We start from the raw sequence: 5,037 nt of genomic DNA, 5'->3' as shown, positions 1-5,037 counted from the left end.
ACGCTGTTTCCTTTTTGATCCTGTTCCGCTCAACCCGGGATCTCGGCGCAAAAACAGCGCAACTCAGCGCGGTCTGGCAGCGTCAGTGGCTGAGACAGCAGAGTTTAACATTTCGAGTGTTGGGATTCTTCACCAGCTTCCTGTCCTACTCAGAAACAAAACCAAACATTTCGAGTTAGATTAAAAACCATATAAAAGTGTAGTTCTGAGGAAGGGTCGCTGGAGCCGAAATGTTAACTCTGGTTTCTCTCCACAATTTCTTTTTTTGATTTCCAGTATTCATGGCACTGTACCATAGAATCCCTATGTGGAAACAGGCCCTTCAGCCCAACAAGTCAGCGCTGACCCTCTGAAGAGTAACCCATCCAGACCCATTCCCCTAACCTACACATCCCTGAACATTATGGGCAATTTGGCATGGCCAACCCACCCTAACCAGCACATCTTTGGATTGTGGGAGGAAACCCACACTGACACTGGAAGAACGTGCAAATTGCCACAAAGATAATTGCCCAAGTCGAACCAGATCCCTGGTGCTGTGAGGCAGCAGTGCTAACCACTGAGCCACCGTGCCACCCATAATTCAGCCTGTTCTTATTCCCTGCCTTAACTAGAGCCCATTGAGATCCCAGCAACCAGCATTTTTATAAAAACCAAAGGAACTGTGGTTCCTGTAGATCAGAAACAAAAACAAATTGCTGGAAAAACTCAGCAAGTCTGGCAGCATCTGTGGAGAGAAAGTAGAGTTAACGTTTCGGGTCCAGTGACTCTTCCTCAGAACTGCACTTTGATATTGTTTTTATTAAACCTGTTCAGTTTACTGATGGTAGTTTAATAGAGTTTTTAAAAAAGTACCCAGGGTGATTCCTCACATACAGGATTTATACATAAAGCTGGCAAGGGCACTGCTCTTCATGGAGCTGTGAACCATGCGTACTTGCAATTGAGGTTAGGTGAGCATTCCTAGAGGTATGCTACAAATCTGTGAAATTCCCTGCTCAGTGGAGCAGTTGAGGCTACCTCATTGAGTCTTTTAAAGGCAAAGATAGATTTTTTGAACATTTAAGGAATTAATGGTTACAGTAAGAGGGCGGGTAAGTGGAGCTGAGTCCATAAAAAGATCAGCCATTGAATGGGAGAGTAGGCTCGAAGGGCCAAATGGCTTACTCTTGCTCCTAGTTCTTATCTTCCTCTGTTAATACACATAGAGGTTTGTGCCAATATATAAGACTGCCATTTGGGATATCATCAGCCTGTGCAATTTTTCAGCAGATTATGGAGAACATTTTACAAGGTCTCCTCCAGGTTGCCATTTATCTAAATGATGTACTAATAACAGGGAACAATAAGGAGCACTTGGAGAACTTAGTCACAGTCCTTGGACCTTTCTTCCCGGTGGCCATACCCCTTAGAAAGGAAAAGTGTGCGTTCCAGGCACCCCTAAATGACCTACAGAGTCAATAAGACCAGGTTACACCCATTAGAAGATAAAGTGAGGGTGATCAAAGCTGCCCCAGCTCCCACATCTGTACTGGAGCTTAAGTCTTTCCTTGGGCTGGTGAACTATTATGGAGAGTTCATGCATAGCTTGGCCTCTATCCTGGTACCTTTGCACCAACTCTTAAAGTGTCAGTCTTGGGAATGGTCAGATAGCCAAGCCATAGCTTCCAGGCAAGTGAAGAAACAGTTATCATCCTCTGAGATGTTGACACATGATGGTCCCAAGCAAGATCTGATAATGACATATGATGCCTCCATGTACTGCATTGTGATGGTATTAGCTCATAGGTGGCTTAATGGAGACGAAAGCCTAATATCATTTCATCCAGGACACAGGCTAATGCAAAGCATAAATATGCCCAGATGGAGAAAAAAAGGTTTGGCAATCGTTTGGAATCCAGAAATTCCACCAATATGTTAATAGATGTAAATTTGTAATAACAACAAATCACAAATTCCTGCTAGGTCTAGTTAAAGAGGACAAAGCAGTGCTGCCCATAGAATCAGACCAATTTAGCAGTGTGTTCTAATACTGGACCATCACTATCCTGGTAGGAGAAAGTGAGGACTGCAGATGCTGGAGATCAGAGCTGAAAATGTGTTGCTGGAAAAGCGCAGCAGGTCAGGCAGCATCAAAGGAGCAGGAGAATCAACGTTTCGGGCATGAGCCCTTCCTCAGGAATGAGGAGAGTGTGCCAAGCAGGCTAAGATAAAAGATAGGGAGGAGGGACTTGGGGGAGGGTTGTTGGAAATGCGATCGGTGGAAGGAGGTTAAGGTGAGGGTGATAGGCCGGAGTGGGGGTGGGGGCAGAGAGGTCAGGAAGAAGATTGCAGGTTAGGAAGGTGGTGCTGAGTTAGAGGGTTGGGACTGAGACAAGGTGGGGGGAGGGGAAATGAGGAAACTGGAGAAATCTGAGTTCATCCCTTGTGGTTGGAGAGTTCCTAGGCGGAAGATGAGGCGCTCTTCCTCCAGCCGTCATGTTGCTATGGTCTGGCAATGGAGGAGTCCAAGGACCTGCAAGTCCTTGGTGGAGTGGGAGAGGGAGTTGAAGTGTTGAGCCACGGGGTGGTTGGGTTGGTTGGTCCAGGTGTCCTAGAGGTGTTCTCTGAAACGTTCCGCAAGTAGGCGGCCTGTCTCCCCAATATAGAGGAGGCCACATCAGGTACAGCGGATGCAGTAAATAATGTGTGTGGAGGTGCAGGTGAATTTGTGGCGGATATGGAAGGATCCCTTGGGGCCTTGGAGGAAAGTAAGGGGGGAGGTGTGGGCGCAAGTTATCACTATCCTGGTACCAAAGAAAATTCATGCAGTGTGCCCCAATGACTATCGCCCAGTGGCTCTGACTTCCATGATTATGAAGTGCTTTGAGAGGTTAGTCGTGACTCGTATCAACTCTACTCTCCCAGTTTGCCATGATCTCTTGCAATTCGTCTACCATCACAGTAGGTCCATGGTAGACACTATCTTCCTGGCCCTACACTCATCCCTGCAATACCTGGAGAACAAGAATACCTACATCATGCTCCTACTCATTGAAGGTGGGGCTGTAGTCAACGCTATTATTCCAAAAATACTAAATCTCCAAACTCCGAGACCTAGGTCTCTGCTCTACCCTCTGCAAATGGATCCTCGAATTCCTGACCCACAGACCGCAATCAGTGAGAGTAGACCATGGCACCTTCTCCACGACAGTCCTCAACACTGGTGCCCAGCAAGGCTGCATACACAGCCCCTTACTATACTCCTTGTACACTCATGACTGCATGGCCACGTGCTAACAACAAGCTCCATCCAGGTAACAGCAAAGGGACAGTGGCCCCATGTTCCCCTCAATTTAACATTTCCCCTGGATTTCAGAGATTTAGAGTGGAGAGCAATAAAAACAAGGAAACAGAGCAGTATTTATACTTCCTTGCCAGCATCACCCAGAAATAAAATAATTAAAAGCATCCAGGGCAGAGGGAGCAGAATCAGAACCAGAGTGTTGGAACGAACTGATGTGTTAAAGAAGAAAAGTGACAGAATAAATTGAGAAATCACCCACAATCTCAAACATTCATTCATTCCACCACTGATGCTCAGTAGCAGCTGTGTGTTTCATCGACACAATAAACTGCAGCAATTCACCAAGGTCCCTTCAACAGCACCTTCCAAATCGCACAACCTCCAGCACTTAGAAGAATAAGGACAAAAGATATATAGGAATTCCACCATCTCCTAGTCACTCATCATCCCAATTAGGAATCATATTAATGATCCTATCCTAACAGCACACTGGGTGTACCTATATCAAATGGATTGCAGCCATTCAAGAAGGCAGCTCAATTTCTCCAGGGCAACTGGGGATAGGGAATAAACACTGACCAAGCTAGTCATATACGATGAATAAGAGCAAAGGAAGAACACTTCTAAGATGAATTGTGGAGATGAGTTATGGGCTGCACACATGACTGGATACCAACTGGAAGCAAAGTCTAAAGGGATGAGATTACTGTTCAAAATATTTCCTCAATTTTTCCTAACATTGATTTGAGAATATTAATTATTTCAAAAAATTTCCTGTCCCTTCCAACAGGATGATTTGGTGTTGTGACAGATCTATAGTTCTTCCAGCATTTTGCCTCTTAAAGTTATATTGTTTACAGAGATCCCTTTAAGATCAAGAACATGAGCTTGTTTGGTGGAAATGTGGACCTGTTCAGAATGTTAGAGATAATGGCACTGACTTTTGGTAGACTATGTTGCAACTATGCCCTCTGGTGGAACACAATTGCTTCATGCTATTATTAAACATCAGTATACAAATGTACATAAATGGACAGGCTCATCTTAATTACATTTCAGAAAACAATTTCTTTCTGTCTGTCAACAGGAATGGTCTATCTATTCACACAAAGAGTCAACCTTTGTTGTCTTGATGCATTGCATTGCATTTTTAGCCTGCCTGGGACTGGAAACAGTGGTGGGCTGGTGTGGAATTTTGCATTGCCTGTTAGTTTCCCAGCTCCAACACATCAGCCATATTGGGGTGGTCTAGCTACAAAGCCATTATTTTGATTTAAATTGTAACAGGTTGGAGGGAGGGCCTCTCCATACTGTAATGCCCTCTCCCTCACTTACCTTCAGTCATACTCAATCACAAAATCAGAGAAGTCTTACAGCGCAGGAGGCCAGTCAGCCCATCATTCTGCACCAGCTTTTTAAATGAGCATCATTACCTAGTGTCGATCTCCTGCTTTCCCCCATACCCTTGCACATTATCTTTACCTAAATAATCATCCATTGCCCTCTTGAATGCCTCAATTAAACATGTCTCCAACACATTTCCAGGCAGTGCTTTCCATACTCTAACTACTTGCTGAGTGGAAATTTCTTTTCCTCTCACATCATCCCAGCTTCTTTTGCACATCAACTGAAATGTAAGCCCTCTTGTTCTAGTTCCTTTTTCGAGCAGAAACGGTTTCTCTTTATCAACTCGATCAAGCCAGCTCATGATTTTGAAAATCTCTATCAGATTTCCTCTACGCATTCTTCTA

Source organism: Chiloscyllium plagiosum, unplaced genomic scaffold, assembly GCF_037043375.1.
Source record: "Chiloscyllium plagiosum isolate Xiang-an unplaced genomic scaffold, Cpla_swu_hap1 HiC_scaffold_34, whole genome shotgun sequence".
Taxonomy (NCBI): domain Eukaryota; kingdom Metazoa; phylum Chordata; class Chondrichthyes; order Orectolobiformes; family Hemiscylliidae; genus Chiloscyllium; species Chiloscyllium plagiosum.
Note: the sequence above shows the minus strand (reverse complement) of the source record.